The sequence below is a fragment of the Mustela putorius genome, unplaced genomic scaffold (genome assembly GCF_011764305.1).
Source record: "Mustela putorius furo isolate JIRA1106 unplaced genomic scaffold, ASM1176430v1.1 tig00000145_pilon_pilon_pilon, whole genome shotgun sequence".
Lineage (NCBI taxonomy): Eukaryota > Metazoa > Chordata > Mammalia > Carnivora > Mustelidae > Mustela > Mustela putorius.
This window is the reverse complement of record NW_025421294.1, coordinates 46,598,985-46,617,440: the sequence shown is the minus strand read 5'-3', so window position 1 is coordinate 46,617,440 and position 18,456 is coordinate 46,598,985. Positions and strand designations below refer to the sequence as shown.

Genomic DNA, 18,456 nt, shown 5'->3' with positions numbered 1-18,456 from the left:
TTCTTTATGTTCATGAGGTTCAGTATTTCTCCTTACCTATGTGATCATTCACATTTCTTTTGTAAACTGACTGTTCATATCCTCTGTATATTTTTCACCCTTTACCTCTTTCATTCTTTCCGTTTTCTTTTTCAGTCTTACTCATTTGTAAGTGTTTATTTTGCGGTGGTCATATGTAGCCTCTGTTGTCGATGCACAGATGTTGTATTTACCTTCTTTCAGTTTGCCCACTGTTTTTTAAACTTCATGATTATGAAAGCATACAGAAGTTTTTAATTCATAATTGTTGTTTACGTACTTTTCCTTCAAAAAGTTTTCCTAAACAGTAGTTAAAAACCACATTTGTATATCTTACTATAATACTTTTATACTTTTCTTTTTACTTTAAAGTGATTATTCTGGTTGGAATTTAACTTCCTGTGATTTAAAGTAGGATGCAAGTTATTTCATATGCTTAAAATTAACCCAACAAAAATGATTCCCTAATCAGTTATTTGTCACATTAAAGTGCCTGCTACTTCTTCCATAAAGTGATCTATCATCTACCCATCTATCTACCTATCTGATCTTTCCAGAAATCTCTATTCTGATCCATTTATTGTAGTACTGCAACATAGTATAATTTTGTAAAGGACCTGTAAAATTTTATATAATATATAATGTATGTACTGCTGCATTTTTTAAGATTGGATATCTATTTATCTATCTATATATATATATAATATTTATATGATATATATATATAAGATTGGATATATATATATGAGATATCTCATATATATATATGATAACCTAATTTTAACAGATATATATATATGTATATGTAACAGATATATATATATGATAACCTAAGTGAAAGCAACCTTAAATAAACTGATTATTATAAGCCTGGTATATCCATGTAATAGTTTACCATGGAGCAGCTGAAATAATGAAACAGATCTAAGCTCATTGATATATAAAAAAATTTTTAAAAATCCATAAAATATTGCTAAGTGAGAAAAGCACATTGCAAAATTATATAGACATGCAGATTTATTCACCAAGTTGCATTTGGTGTTTACATTCCTTATGTAAAAAAAGCATACATATAAGAGCCATATATATACGGATACATAATACATTTAAATTTTAAAACATGGAAGTGTTTACACAAATTCTTGAGAATGCTGATCTCAGCACTACATGTCATCTTTGAAGTATGGGAAAGAAAGAGAGGAAGGGCAAATGGGAGAGGAAAAAAGGAAAGAGGGAGGAAGGACGGGAGGGCGGATAGATGGGTGTGAGGGAGGAGATTCAGTCAGAAGAGGAATGCTCACTTTGTTCTTTCTACTAGTACATGTGCCTTTAGTAGTATACAACAAGCATGACTTATTTGTACCATAAGGAAGACAGGAACCCTCTACATAGTCAGATGGGTATATCTCAATTTTCATAATCACACACATGGCCGTAACTATTATCAAGTAAAAACCAAGAAAGATAAGTTCTCCTCTCATGCTAATAGAATACATGCTGATGCATTGATTGCGTTAATTTTGGATAACTAAACTGAAAGGCAATGGAGATGTTATTTAAGCTGGTGTGATCAGAATGTCCTCTTTGATGAAGTGACATCTGAGTAAAAACCTTTACTGAGTGGGAGTGAGGGTCTTGCAGTAAATCCATGGGGAGAGTATTAAGGGCAGAGGGAGCAGAAAGAGCAAGGTCTATGACTTTGGCTACTCCAGATGCAGTATGGCTGAGGACAGTAGGCAAAACAGGGAGGGAACCATTAGTTATATGAGGAAAGGACTTGAGCCCATTAGGATTTTGGACCTTAATCTTTTGTTGACACATTTGGACAAGTATGATGGGATAGGAAAAAAAGATGATAAAAATATTTAAGACACTGGTAGGAAATTCAACAGGCATAAAATGGGAGACTAAAATATGAGAACAAGTAACTCATAGAGGCAGGTGATATGGAGCCACCAACTTTGACTGGTAGCCTATAAAAGACCAGCCACTCAAAAGAACCAGCTGTTTGTTTATACTCTCATTTACCTCACTCCTGTGGTTATAAGGATTTCAATATTCTGTCCAGCCTTCTTTTCTCTCCCTAAGCTTTCTTGAGTTTCCTGCTGATTATTCTAGGACTACCTACTAAATCTAGTATTTTTCTATCCTCCAACAAAAGAGATTCCACTGTTGATAAAAACTGCCCAACCATTGGTAACTACAACATCCATTTTGTGAATAAGGAAATTGGGAGACTCAGAAGGGGAAAATTAGTATGTCTAAGATCATTCAGGGATGTATACATTTTCCACAGAGTATCCCAAGCAGCTAGGAAAAATAGTCCATCCTGTGACAGAACTTGAAGCAGGGGTCTTAGTTCCTATTTAGACCAGTGACTTCTCTCTTATTCCTGGGTCATTTGTTAATTCTAAAGTCCTAGATTAAAATGATAGATAACTCTGGTCCCCACTCCTCTCTTGCTGTGTAGCTATTGTTTACTCTTTATTTATGTCACCTATAGATTTTTTATTTCTTTTAATTCTGACTTTGCCTCCAAAATAATTTATGTTATTCAGAATTTCAAGATGTTTGTAGCTATGATCAGGTCAGAATTAGAAGTCAGTGGGTTTGTATAATTGAAAAATAGTATGTTCTCATATACATGGGACATAAAAATCTAGGTTCATTTGTAATGTTACAATGTTAAAATCAAATTATAAGTAATCATACAAGGACAACACAGGCTTTTTGTTTGTTTTTGTTTTAAACTAGTGCTACAAAGACCAGTTATTTTATTGTTAGTGTGACACTGTTATGATATCCTTTCTTCTTAATTTATCTTTATAATAGAGAATCTCACCAAAATTATTGAGAATATCTGAATTTCCTCCTAGCATATTATCTATTTATTTTTTGCTGTCTTTAAACTAATAGTCCCCAGTTTTTTGTATCAAACTCTTGGCCCATGTTTCTGGTTGAAAACACAATTTTAAGTTATTGTACTTTAATTTTAATTTGACATTAAGATCACAAGAGACAGAACCTTTAGTAATGTTTCTATGTAATTTCATGTTGAAAACTATTTTAAAGTCATACCCCTTCTTTCCCTTTCCCCTTCAATTGATGGACATTAATATGACATATATTTTTGTATTTACTTTTCAACCTATAATTCATTTATTCATCACTATCTTAATCCATACTCATTTTCAGAGGTAAAATTTCTAAACAGGGAAATGCACAAATCATGAGTGTGCCATTATGTCACAAATGCATACACTTGTGTAATGCAAACCAATTTCAAGAGATACAACATTATCACCCCTAGAGAGTTCCCTCGTGTCCCTGCCCAGGGAATTCTATCCATCATCTCCCCAGAGATAATCACTTTGGTGACTTTTGTCACCATAGTTGAGTTCCACCACTACTAGAATGTTATATAAAAGGAAATATACAATGTATATTATTTTGTGTAAGGCTTCTGTCACTTGGATAATGTTTCTAAGATTCATCCATGTTATTGTGTATATTAGTTATTCCTTTATATTTCTGAATAGTACCTTCTTATAAAAATATACCTAAGTTTGTTAATCTACTTTTTGATGAAAAGTTAACTTTTTTTCTAGTTTAAGTCTTCTACAAATAAAGTATATGTGAACACTGTCTTTCAAATCACTTGTGGGCATATGCTTTCATGCATCTTGGGTATATTTCTAGTAGTGGAATTGCTAGGTTGTAGGGTAGATATATGTTTAATTTTATTTAAAAAATCAGAAATTTTCCTAGTATGTTATAAGACTAAACAGTCCCATAAAAAAATGTATGAGGATTCCAGTTGTTCTGTATCCATAAAACATTTGTTGTTATTTAATATTAGCCATTCTAGTGAATGCATCTCCTTGTGGTTCTTTTGTTTATTTTTCCAAAACTGAATGGAATTGGAACTTCCAGGAATATATGGCAAGATTACTTTGGGATTTTTGCATACAACCTGCAAGAAACCACCTACTTCAAAAGACTACACCAGTTTAGAAGTAGAGCACTGAGAGTTAACTTCCTTGAAGAAAACGGTTTTCATTTCAGTCCAAGTAATGTGACACCAGATGGCTTAATCAAATTGATGGATTAGATGTAATTTCATTGAGAAAAGCAATTTCAAAGATGAAGAGTTCAAGAAAGCAAGGCATATTTTCATTTGCCAGATTGCAATGTTCTTGGTTTTTAATTTAACCATATATCCAATAATTTTGTATATCTATGTTACAATTAAAACAAAGTATATTAACTAAATTGGATAAATAAATATAAAAAGACTGCTACTTTTATAATATTTTTCCTGCTTATCTGATTGTTTTCCTGGCCTTTTAAAACTATAAAGCATGAAATAAACAGTTGACCCTTAAATAAGGGTTTGAACTGTGTATGTCCACTGTATGTGGATTTATTTTTATAAATAGAGTACAGTAAATGTAATTTTCTTATAATTTTCTTAACAATATTTTCTTTCTCTAGCTTACTTTACTGTAAGAATATAATATATAATTATATAATATATAAAATATGTGTTAACTCTTTATGTTATTGGTAAGATTTTTGAGCAATAGCAGGCTATTAGTAGTTAGGTTTTGGGTTATTAAAAAGTTATATATGGATTTTTTTTCTTTTTTGAGAGAGAAAGCACAACTGGAGTTGTGGGGGTAGAGGCAGAGGAAGAGAGAAAATCCCAAACATGTTCCACGCTCAGTGTGGAGCCCGACATGTGACTTGATCCCACAAATCTGAGATCAAGACCCGAGGTGAAATCCAGAGTCAGAAAGTCAACAGACTGAGCCACCCAGGATCCCTCATACATGGATTTTTCATTGCATGGTATGTTGAGGGGGGCAGTTGAGTCCGTGTCCCTAAACTCTGTGTTGTTCAGGGTGAACTATATTGCCTGGCATTATGAACTTATAGTAACAGGTGAGCCACTGGGTAAAATTTGTAAGGATTACCAAATAGCTTCTTGTAAAATCACAAGCCCACTTTTTAAAATTGTTAAGTTACTTCACTTACTTCAACTATGTTGTCTCACTAGTACATGTCTTACACTATTAGTACATAAATTCTATAGAGATAACTGTTAAAAGAGATTGTATAATTTAGCAGTTTATGATACTTTTCCCAAGGGTGTTAGGAAGGTGGTATGCATTACCCTGATAACAAAACCAGATAAAGACACCACAAAAAAGAAAAAAAGAAAAAAAAGAGGGAGAGAACTACAGGTCATTATCTTTGATGAACACAGATGTGGGAATACTCAGCAAAATTCTAGCAAACATAATCCAGCAATACATTAAAAAAACATCATTTACCACAATCAAGTGGGATTTATTCCTGGGATGTAAACACTGTTCAATATTTACCAATCAATGTGGTACATCATATCAATACAAGAAAAGATAAAAACCATATGATCATTTCAGTAGATAAGAAAAGCACTTGACAAAGTTCAAAATCCATTTATGAAAAAACCCTCAACAAAGTAGGCTTAGAGGGAACATACCTCAACAATAATGGCTGTCTGTGAAAAACTCAGTGAACATCATTCTCAATGGTGAAGAACTGGTGAAGAATAGCTTTCCCCTAAGGTCTGGAATAAGACAAAGATGTCCACTCTCACCACTTTTGTTCAACATAGGACCAGAAATCCTAGCCAAAACAATTAGACAACAAAAATAAATAAAAGTTAACCAAATTGATAGTGAAGAAGTAAAACTTTCAGCAGTTGCAGATGACATGACACTCTATACAGAAAACCCTAAATACTCCATCAAAGAACCACGAGAACTGATAAATGAATTCAGTAAAATCACAATACAAAATCAATGTGTAGAAATCTGTCGCATTTCCTTACACTACTAATAAAGCATCAGAAAGAGTAATGAAGACAATAATCCCATTTATAAGTGTACCAAAACTAATAAACTTAGGAATAAACTTAACCAAAGTGGAAAACTAGGAATAAACTTAACCAAAGTGGAAAATACCTGTACCCTGAAAACTATACAACACTGGTGAAAGAAATTGAAAATGGTGTGAAGAAATGGAAAGACATTCCATGCTCATGGATTGTAGAACAAATATTGTTAAAATGCCTATACTACCCAAAGCCTCTATACATTTAATGAAATCCCTATTGAAACACTAGCAGTATTTTTCACAGAATTAGAACAAAAAATCCTAAAATTAATACAGAACCACTAAAGATCCCGAATTGCCAAAGCAGTTTTGAAAGAGAAAACAAAGCTGGAGGTATCACAATTCTAGACTTCAAGTTCTATTACAAAGTTGTAGTAATTAGAACAGTGTGGTAGTGACATAAAAATAGACACACAGATCAATGGAATAGAATAGAAAACCCAGAAAGAGCCCACAAATATATGGATCAATTAATTTCCAAAGCAGGAAAAAATGTCCAATAGGAAAAAAACAGTCTCTTCAACAAATGGTATTGGGAAAACTAGTCATCTAATGCAAAAGAATGAAACTTGGCACTTTCTTACACCATACATAAAAATAAATTCAAAATGGATCAAAGGCCTAAATGTGAGACAGAACACCATCAAAATCCTGGAAGAGAACACAGGCAATCATCTCTGTCATCAGCCATAGCAACATTTTTCTACATATGTCTCCTGGGGCAAGGGAAATAAAAGAAAAATAAACTACCAAGATTACAACAAACTAAAATCTATACAAGCAAAGGAAAAATCAACAAAACTAAAAGACAACCTCTTGAATGGAAGAAGATATTTCTAATCCAGTAAAGGACTATCATCCAAAGTATATAAAGAACTTATATAAATCAACACCCAAAACCCAAATAATCCAGTTAAAAAATGGACAGAAGACATGAACAGCATTTCTCCAAAGAAGACATTTAGATGGCCAACAAACACATGAAAAGATGTTCAACATCACTCATCATCAGGAAAATGCAAATCAAAACTGCAATGAGATATCACTTCACATCTGTCAAAATGGCTAAAATCAAAAACATAGGAAACAAGTGAGTTTTGTTTTTTGTTTTTTTTAGTATTTTATTTATTTGACAGAGCGAGAGACAGAAAGAGAAGGAACACAAGCAGAGGGTGTGGGAGAAGGAGAAACAGGCTTCTCACCAATCAGTAAACCAGATGTAAAGCTCGATCCTAGGACCCTGGCATCCACAACTTGAGCCAAAGGCAGATGCTTAATGACTGAGCCACCAAGGCAGCCCCCGGAAACAAGTGTTGATGAGGATGTGGAGAAAAAGCAATCCTCTTACACTGTTCATGGGAGTACAAACTGATGCAACCACTGTGAAAACAATATGGAGGTTCCTCAAAAAGTTAAAAGTAGAACTACTGTAGGATCCAGTATTTGCACTACTATGTATTTACCAAAAAAATACAAAAACACTAATTTGAAGGGATACACACACTCCTATGCTTACAACAATATTCTTTATAATATTTAAGGGATGGAAGCAGCCCCAAGGGTCCCTCAATTGATGAATAGATAAAGAAGATGTGGTATATTTATATATGCAATGGAATATTATTCAGCCATAAAAAAGAATGGTATCTTGCCATTTGCAACAACATGGATGGAGCTAGAGAGTATTGTGCTAAGAGAAATAAGTCAGTCAGAAAAAGGCAGATACGATATGATTTCATTCATATGTGGAATTTAAGAAATAAAACAATCGTGCAAAGGAAAAAAAGAGGAAGAGAGAGAGAAAGGCCAAGAAACAAACTCTTCAGTGAGAACAAACTGATGGTACCAGAAGGGAGGCAGATGGGAGGGTGGGTGAAACAGTGATAGGGATAAAGGGAAAGCACTTGTGATGAGCACCAATTCTTGTATGGCAGTGCTGAATGACTGTATCATACACCTGCAAGTAATATAACACTGTAGGTTAACTATACTGAAAACAAAAATAAAATATAAAATAAAATAAGCAAAACAATGCAATAAAAAGGAGGTATGAGGATTTAATTTTTTAACTATGTAAAATCTGGTTGTTATGTTTCCTTCATACCATTCTAGTGCTTTTCTTAACAAGAGAGTTTTTCGTGAAGACTCTTAATTAAATCAGTGGAAAATACACACATAATTTCTATTTAATGAAAGGCCAAAATCAACCACTAGAGTTTCAGGCTTCACAAATGATGGATATGGAGACATAATTTGGAAATTTGTTCATTATTTTTACTTTGCTTCTATTCTGTGGCATTAAAGTAGAACTAGCAATAGTCAACGACTGTTCTACTGTTAATCTTTTCAGTTAATGTTTTTATAAATTTTTGATTTCCTTTATTATTTCTTTGTAATTTACTTTTAGGAGACTATTATCTGAAAGCCCAAAGATCTTGCATGTGTCCATGCCACTTTGCAGTAAGAAATGGGACTTTTTATACAATGTGTTAATCTCTTCTGAATTTCTATTCCCCTTCTTAATAACTATAAAAAATATTATTGTCCCATTTTAGAAATAAAACCTACAAGATGTCCTGATTATCTCACAGAGATAGGATGGACTCCCCACCTCCACCCCAGACTTTGTTTTGGATCTTGAGACTGATAGTGTTACACATGCGGTGTGAAAAGCTTTACTACACATAATGGGTCTTTCTTAGGAGAACAAGAGTAGATTTCCAACTGGTCCAAAAATGGAGTAAGGAGAGACTGGCTTAATGCTGGCTAGTGAGTGAGGCTGGGGGATGTGGGTTAAGAGGCAGAGGCCAAGTATTGTATGATTCTAACTCTCTGGCCCCAAAGGAGGGAGTACCCAAGCTTTATCCCCACATTTCCCAGATGTGGTGCAGAAAGAGAACTGGCTTAAAAGCCCTCAGCAGGGGCGCCTGAGTGGCTCAGTGGATTAAAGCCTCTGCCTTTGGCTCAGGTCATGATGCCACCAGGGACTTGGAATGGAGCCCCCACATCAGGCTCTCTGCTCAGCGGGGAGCCTGCTTCCTCCTCTCTCTTTGCCTGCCTCTCTGACTACTTGTGATCTCTGTCAAATAAATAAAATCTTTAAAAAAAAAAAAAGCCCTCAGCAGTCATGCATCAAAAATGGAGTTAGACTCTTTCTTAAACAAAATATTCCCTGTGTTTGGCAGAACACAATGTACATAAGGAGTGCCGTGATATTACACTGAATGGACGAGTGGGCACTAATTCTCAGGTTGAAAAGTCTAAAAGTAATAATTTAAAATGCCAGAGAAAAATAGAATTTGAACATATGCTATCGCAGGCTATGGATATTGGATATTCCCGATCCCCTTCCCATCTCTTCCTGAGACCTTATTTCCAGAACACCCAGATTCCAAATGAATGTGAATCCTATGTAGTAGGACATAATTCTAAGTCAAGAAGCTAATTTTTTAATAGCTTTTTGTTTTCACTTTGCCATGATGCAGACAACTGGCAAGGTCTTAATGGAACTTCAGCTTCCATGGGCACATTTTTATATGGCAGAATATGTGTTATGTTATTATCATTATTGTTCCCAGCCCTCATATAGAACCCTGACTACTGTCCATGTCTTCATTTACAGTCACACTTTTCTTACACAGAAGGGATTGTGGCCATCAGCTCAACTCTCAAACACACTCAGGCACGCAAAGAGGAAAAAAATATCATTTATGGATCATTTTAACAATAATCTTAGAGAACTCAGTTGTGAAGAGAAATTCACATATTTATCTCGTCTAACTCCCTCATTTGAAAAAATGGAAAAATGGGATAGAATCTCATTCTAGCCAGCAAATTACAGAAAGCAGAAAAGCAGGAGAAATATTGCAAGTCCACTGTTTATATAAACTTGGAGAATGTCAGTATTAGCCAAATATAATGATTTTTTTTTCCTAGAAGGAAAGGTTAAATCCACTGAGAGTATTTCAGTAACCTGAAGAGTTAATTATTAATTTCTCATATATTAAAAGTTCTCTTACCTCATAGGGTTGATGGACGTTAGAATTTAAAAATATAATTTCCATGTTGTACTTTGCAGTGTCTGGAACTTAGGAGTTACTCTTTTGCTGCTGCCAATACTCCCAATACTAATAACTACCATTACTAACTCTAACATTATTAGGCATACCTTGCTTTAAACTTAAAATAAAAATTACTTTGGTACAATATTACTAACTAAACTACAGGTCTTACCAGAATCCCATCAATGTGTTCCATAATGTCCTTTTCGGAAACTGCTTTGGTCTGGAACTGACACAGGTCACTTCTCAGACCCAGAACTCATTATACAATTCTAACCAAATGCAAGGAGGACTAGGTCATGAGGAGAGGACATGAATATTTTGTGAGAACAAATAACTTCTGCTTATCATTTTCTTTAGACAATGATGTGCCCAAATAAAATTCACCTCTCCAAAGATTCCAGGCATGCCTTTAGCCAGAGGACTCTGATCCTAACAACCTGTGCAAACTGGGTGTTGCCACACCTGCGAAACCACTTATTTTCACTCTCCTTATCTACTGAGAGTCTCAACAGATGTGACTTTTTGAAAAGGCTTATAGTCAAAGTCCATTTGTATCATTTCCCCCCTCATCAGTTCTCTAGCTCACTCTGGGGCACAAGTTTGTGCTCTCACATATCCTAAAAATAATATGGAGTTACCTAATTGTCTTACCAAAAATTCATAGATGGCCTTTTCCCTGAACTGATCTCTTTACGATGACTTTGAATGAGATGCTTGCCTGCCACGAGACTCCTCTTCTCTTCTGCAAAAAGATATAATGCCTTAGAGGGCTGATATAGGGTTGTATGAAATAGTGTATACACAGCAAAAAGAATGCTTGGGCATAACTTCATACACATTCAAGAAATGAGAAATTCTAATAGTATTACTGTGACAGTTTTTCATGCAGTACCAATTAAGCAGATTATTCAGTAATGTCCTTCTCTGACCTTTAATCTTTTTTTTTTGACCTTTAATCTTTTTAAGGTTAGCATGTTAGATGTGGTTAGAAGGTTCAGTTTTCGTGTCATTATTAATATTAATAATTAAAATTAAAAATTCATTTTAAGGTGTTTTGCAATCCAATAAAACTAACTGCATGATGGTCTTTTCCTTTGAGAGAAGGAAAAAAATTAAAAAAGGGAAACATAAAAAGTTCAGGATTCAATTCCCTGTGAATATGCGATTTTAATACTACTTTCCTTTGGCTTTGTGTTGTTCTCCTAACAAATAAATTGTGTTTGTTTCTATAATATGACTTCTCACACTGTCTATAGAGAACTGGAAAACTGTTATGTTTTTAATATAGGCTTTTTTGCTCCCCAGAAATTGGGCTAAAAGAAGGTGAGAATCTATCAGAGTTGCCAAAAGAGAAATGTTTGGTGATAAATCATCTATCTGAGCATGTACAATGGATACACAAGATATCTGAAACTGTCAAATTGAATGTAAGTATGATTAGAATAAAGTTGCTCTATGTCAGGGCCTTGCTTAAATAAATGTGACACGTTCTGACAGAATTTCTGCCTAGTGTGGATGAGTGACTGAGCAAGTAGCATTGAGTTGGTTTCTGAAATAGTCTTTTCATCAGGAAAATATTAAAAAGTCAAAGTTTCTCTATACTGTCTGAAGACAACAATTTGGAAATGAAAAGCATACTTTTCCAGAAAGCCACACTTTTTTGCAAACTCCAATGGTGTGGTCCACTTGTCATTTTCTTTCATTTCCAGCGGACCTGGTTCTTCATCAGCTCTAGATAAAATGAAACTGTGGTTTTCACAACTACAAGGGAAGGCCAGGCTTGAAGGAAAACTGTACTCTGGTCTTCAGTATCTGGTCATTCTCTCCACCCATCCATTTCCCAAGAGGGCAGCTTTGCCTTCCCAAGATGGCCATGTATCTTCTTACAGAAGAGAAAGTTGCGCTGCCATTATAGTGGCTCTTTATCCCAAATCTATTGAGAACCAACCATGTAACTTGAGTAAGCCTTTTGCTGTCTCTTTGAGGCATTTTACACCATACAAAATAGAATAATGTCAATAATTATTAGATCCATGCTCCATTTTAGGCACCATGATAGACATGGAAAATATTCAAGATACCCTCTCTGTCCCTAACAACATCACAGTCCATTATTTACTGAGCAACTGGAGACTATTTAAGCAAAAATTTTAAATGTCAAGGATTATGTCAATATAAGGATTCACTGGAATATTTTACCTGCATATATACATACATATATGTAACACAGACACACACATTAAGAATGAGAAGACACAGAGATACTGGTTATAAATCACCTTATAATTATTCTCATTTTTGGTATGATTATATATGAAAATTGATTTTGTACTTATCATGTTTTTCAGGAGCAACATACATTGCTTTTGTAATAAAATAAGCATGTAATCATTATTTCATTTGCATTCAGAAAAAAGTCATTCTTTTACAATTTCTCTTATTATCTGATGCTCATATTCCCTAGTTAATAGAAATATTACCCCTTTCCTCTCTTAAGACTATTTTCCTACAAAGCAAGGGTAAAAAAAATGGAGGAAGGATGTGGCAGAGATTTTATTTCAAAATTGTTTTGGAATTTCTAGGAATTCAGTGAGCAGGTAAGGTAAATTCAGACCAGATGGCTGATGTGAATGAATGGTAGACGCTGTCTTATTCATTCCGAAGATCCTTAAGTCTACACGCATGCCCACCACATAATATGTGCTCAGAAAAATCTTTGTTGCAGCAGCAATGTAACTATGAACTCCCAGACCCACATTTTGGCTTTGACTGGTCAGCAGAATGTTTTTTGAAGTCTTAGTTATCAAAATAATAGGAAACCACAGACTGGGAGAAAATAGTTGCAAAAGATAAATCTGAAAGGACTGTATCCAAATTACACAAATAATGCTTAACTTTCATCAACAAGAAACAACCCAATTTAAAACCCAATTTAAAAATTGGCCAAAGGCTTTAACAGATACCTCACCAAAGATTTACAGATGACAAGCATATGAAAAATGCTTCACATCGTAGGTCATCATGGAAATGTGAATTAACAATGAGATACCTATTAGAATGTCCAAAATCCAAAACACTGACAACACCAAATTCTGAGCAAGAAGTGGAGCAATGGGAACTTTCATTCATCATTGATAGGAATGCAAAATAGTATAGTTACTTTGGAAGACAGTACAGTGGTTTCTTAAAGAACTAAATGTATTCTTATCATACAATTTAGTGATCATACTCCTTGGGATTTACACCAAGCAGATGAAAGCTTATGTCCACACAAAACCTGCACCTAGATGTTTATAGCAGCTTTATCTATAATTGCCAAAACTTGGAAGTAACTAAGATTTTCTTCAGTAGATGAATGGGTAAATAAACCCTAGTACACCCATACAATGGAATACTATTCAATGCTAAAAAAAAAAAATGAGCTTCAAGTCACAAAAAGACATTGAAGGGATTTAAATGCATATTATCAAGTGAAAGAGGCCAATCTGAAAAGACTACACATTGAATGATTCCAATTATATGACATTCTGGAAAAGACCGTAAAAAGATCAGTAGTTACAAGGGTTGAGGGGGTAAGAAGGGAGGGATGAAAAAGAAGATCATAAAGGCCTTTTAGAGCAGTAAAACTACGTGGTATGATTATATAAAGACAGATACATGTCATTATGTATTTGTATAAATTCAAAGAATGTACAACAGTGAACTCCAATAGAAAGTATGGACTTTGTGCAATTATGCCACATCAAAGCAGGTTCACAAACTGTGATAAATTCAGTTCTCTGGTCGGGGGTGTTGATAATGCAGGCAACTATGCATGTTTGAAGGTAGAGGGTATATGTGAGATCTCTCAGTTTTGCTATGAACCTAAAATTGATCTAAAAATAGTCCTAAGCTAGTTTTGAAGGTTCAAAACTTTACAATCAAAATCAATACAAACACTTTATTAAAAAAGCCCCTGAACTGGATAAGAATAGGTTTCCATCTCTATTTTCTTGTTTTTTTTTTTAAATCCTATTTTTATTTTTATTTATTATTATTTTTTTAAATATTTTATTTATTTATTTGTCAGAGAGAGAGCAAGTGAGAGCGAGCACAGGCAGACAGAGTGGCAGGCAGAGTCAGAGGGAGAAGCAGGCTCCCTGCGGGACAAGGAGCCCGATGTGGGACTCGATCCCATGATGCTGGGATCATGACCTGAGCTGAAGGCAGTTGCTCAACCAACTGAGCCACCCAGGCGTCCCTCCATCTCTATTTTCTTTATGAAATATCTCTCCAGTCATCTGGATCCACTGAAAGCAAAAGACAATCTTTTGGTTGTGACAGATAATTTATATTAGCTATCTGTGGCTGTGTAACAAATTTCCCCAGACCTTAGTAGCTTAAAACAACACACTTTTAAAATCTCACAGCTCAACAGGCTGTTGGCAGGCCTCAGTTCCTCATTGGCTGTTTGCCGGAGACTTTGGTTCCATGTCATGTGGGCTCTTCTACAAGGTTGGTTACAACATGACAGTTTGCTTCCCCAGAGAAAGTGACCCAAGAAAGAAGTTCGAAAGCCTTTGTGGATAACCTCAGAGTCACACACCAGTAACTATTATATTCATGAGAAGCAAAATACTGAGTCAAGATCAATTCAAGGACAAGTATCAAACAATTAATGGACATATTTTTTTAAAACCATTACAGATGGACTTAATCCTGGGGGAGGAGTCAGGATCCTAAGTTTGGTTTTGGAAGTAACTAACTTACCCATTCTCTTGCCAGGGCCAGGATCAGTTATATTCTAACTCAATTAATGTTGCTGAAATATATGTCCCAGTACCCAACAGATAAGTCTGCCTTTTGGAAGGGCCTGGTGAGTACTGACATGGATTCAAGAGTCCAAAGAGACCAGTTTTCATTTTCTTAGATGGTTTCACTAGCACTCATGCAATCCAAAAATATGATGAGATTGTTTTTCAGTCCTTTATTTGTTCATCCTTGCCTTTCCCAAGTGGCGTTTTTTGATTCTCCCAGAGGAAACCGAGGTGCTCAGGAAGAAACAGAAACCAGAGATAACACTGTAGCTCCTGGTCTCAAAGGCAGAAGGAAAACTAGACTTATTACATAAGAATGCCTTTTTTAAATATACATATTTCTCTCTATATCAGTATGTGAAAACATTCATAGTAAAAACTCCTGCTTTAATGAGATCTTACAAAAATTGCACATGGAGGGGCACCTCGGTGGCTCAGTGGGGTAAGCCTCTGCCTTCGGCCCAGGTCATGATCCCAGGGTCCTGGGATCGAGCCCTACGTCGGGCTCTCTCCTTGGCGGGGAGCCTACTTCTCCCTCTCTCTCTGCCTGCCTCTCTGCCTACTTGTGACCTCTCTGTCTCTCTCTGTCAAATAAACAAATAAAATCTTTAAAAAAAAAATTGCACATGGATTGATCAGGTAAATACTGTGCTTTCTGGGAGATAAAAGTCTAGCTAAGTATCGTACTATTAATATTCCCATTTTATGATGGCATAGCACTTCATAGTTTGTAGATACCTTTGCATGTATGATTTTATTTCAGCTTCATGAAAGATCTATGGGAGATAAAATAGGTATTAATCTTTTCTCTCTCTCTCTATATATATATAATATACATATGTATTTATGTATATATTAATCCTTCTAGTATACATATCCATTACATAATGAGAGACAGACAGACAGACTACACCAGAAACCAGGCTTTGGAGGCTACACAGCTGAGTCTCAAAGTTAATACAAAGCTCCTCTGTGAAATAAGAGGAAAGAGGAAAACCCTGTGAAGAATATTAGGCTTGAAGTCACATCAGTGTGGAAAGTTCTTAGCTTTAAAACCAGCATTTCTTCCTGTAATTTCTCCTCTATTTGCTGGGAAACTAATCCTACTTGACTACAGCCAAAAGCATTGTAAAATAAAAAAGAATAAATAAAAAAGTCTATGAATTTATCCCAGTGATTCTTAAATGCTTAAAAGCATCAGAATTACATGAAGGGTTCCCTGAAACTATATGTGGTAGAGGGGTACCCTGTACCAGCTTGTTAGACTGAATAGCTATGGGGTGAAGACCAATAATTTGCATTTCTAACAAGTTCCCAGGATATGCTGATGTTTCTGACTGAAGGGATTTGACTTTAAGAATCCCCAGTCTGTTCTTTTTTTTTTTTTTAAAGATTATTTATTTATTTATTTGACAGACAGAGATCACAAGTAGGCAGAGAGGCAGGCAGAGAGAGAGGAGGAAGCAGGCTCCCTGCTGAGCAGAGAGCCCGACGCGGGACTTGATCCCAGGACCCTGAGATCATGACCTGAGCCGAAGGCAGCGGCTTAACCCACTGAGCCACCCAGGTGCCCCCCCCCCAGTCTGTTCTATTAATTTCTACTATCACCCTCCTTGAGTCCTCTTCTGGCCTACCCTGCCATTGAGCTTCGGTGAATTGTCCTCTGGTATCTTCAGTGCCAGCCCTACTTAGAGTGACCTTTATTTTTTATCATCTCAACTGGACACTCTTGAGAGGGAAGGAGACACAAGTAATAAATATGTTGATATTATCTGGGTAAATAGGAACACTTATCCACACCCTAAAATTTATTTATAAAAATGAATCATGCTGTGTTTTCTGAGAAAGTTATGAAATCTCTTTAGACCCTATCTTCCATATGTATGGTTGGGATAATAACACCAACCTCTTGGTATGTTGTGAAAACTTAAGAAAATGCACACTAGTTTCTTGTACATTCTGGTAGTTTCTCTGAGCTTTTCAAGATGAAAGAATGGATTTAATGGATTTCAAGATGAAAGACTGGATGAAAGAATGGATTTGAGCTGCTGGCTGAAGACAGCTGGCAAAGCTTCCAGGCCTTAGGAGAATACCTCAGTTGAAGCAGGCTGCTCATCCACGGTCATGCCTCCCTAGGGTAGTCTGCATCAGTGATGGATCAACATGGGTATATAGGCCCAATCCTTTTTCCCAGTTTAAGGGCAACTCCTAAAGGCCATCTCAGGGCTAAACAGGCCTCCTATTTTGGTGGAGGCATATGCTGAAACTGCATCATATCTCAAATTTTTTCTCCACCTCAATTTGCCTTTTTCCTTTGCATAAGTACTAATTCAAATTAATGTTTGGCCTCCTAAACTCCATTTCAGAGTTGCTTTCTAGAACTCAAACTGTAGCATACATAGTAAGCATTCAGTAAGTAGGAGTTATTAGTATTACTACTAGTAGTGTTACAACAACCACAACTACTACTTTCCCCATTAACTGTCCATGCAGTTAATTAATTAGATATTATCCTAATTATTATTAGATTATTAGATATTATACTACCATTCCATCTACAACAACTACCAAAATTACTACTCTAAATTCTATAGCTAAAAAGCCATTATTCGTAGTGTTTATATACTAACCTTACACTTTATAGGTAGTGATAAATGTTTCATATTAAAGTATAATTAGAGCATGCCCTCACTAGGAGGCTGTGCCCACACAGTGACACTATAAGACTGATACAGTGGTTAACAGTTGGGCAGTTCTTTAACCTGTATTTAATTGATACTCACTGTTACTCCTGGAAGTGACTACTACTAGTTTCCACATTCTGCTTTTAGAATGACATATATATTCAGCGTGGAATACAGTGTATGTATGTGTGCAGGTTTGTGTATGTGTGCACACACATATAAACACTATGTCATATGTTGAACAACTTTCAGCACCTCCAGTTATAAAAGCAAAAATGTCTCCAGATATTCCAAAATGTTCCATGGAAGTAGGGGTAAATTTGCTCCAAATCAGGAATCATTGATTGAGACGGTAAAGGGAAAAATGAGCATTTCCAATGATGCAAACACACCACCAATAATCCAAATAATTTCTTTCTATCCCAAGCAGTAGAGTAAGGCCAGAAATCTGGTTATCTAGCCCCCATTCAATCATTAACAACTATGTATCAAATTAATGCCCAGGGTATTTCCTGTCACTACGCTATGTCTGCAAAACATGGTTCCTAACTTCAAGGAGCATCCAGTCAAATGGGAAGGATGGACACTGATGTTATAATCAGACAAATCAAGATATAATTACAAACTAGGGGGAAATTTAGGTAAGAAAATGAAGGCTTCCATGAGAGGGGAGGAGATGGGGGTCTGTCCTAGAGTTAGAATCAAAGAAGGACTCCCTACAATAGCAGTGTTGTAACCAATATCCGAAGACCCAATATTTAGCCAGACACTTCACTCTCCATCTGTTTAATGTCCATACATTGTTCTAAATTGTTCTGTCCACAGACATATTAATCCTTCCTTCATCAATTCTTTCTTTAGCCATTTCAGAGTGAGCCTTTCTCAGTTTGTTTTATTTCATTTTTAGAATTTTTTTAAACATATGCCCTGGCTTCTTTAGAATCATTAAAA

General features: G+C 35.5%; 1 long non-coding RNA gene across 1 annotated transcript in view; it reads right to left on the bottom strand.

Annotated features, from left to right (window-relative positions):
- The window catches only part of LOC106007404, a 28,672-nt gene extending 18,355 nt beyond the window's left edge, over positions 1–10,317 (bottom strand). Inside the window, exons 1-2 of the long non-coding RNA XR_001182127.2 lie at positions 9,981–10,317; positions 5,546–5,691 (exon numbers count right to left, since the gene is read on the bottom strand). This is a non-coding gene — a long non-coding RNA (uncharacterized LOC106007404). The remainder of the gene's footprint in view (positions 1–5,545; positions 5,692–9,980) is intronic.
- Positions 10,318–18,456: the final 8,139 nt, after the last annotated feature.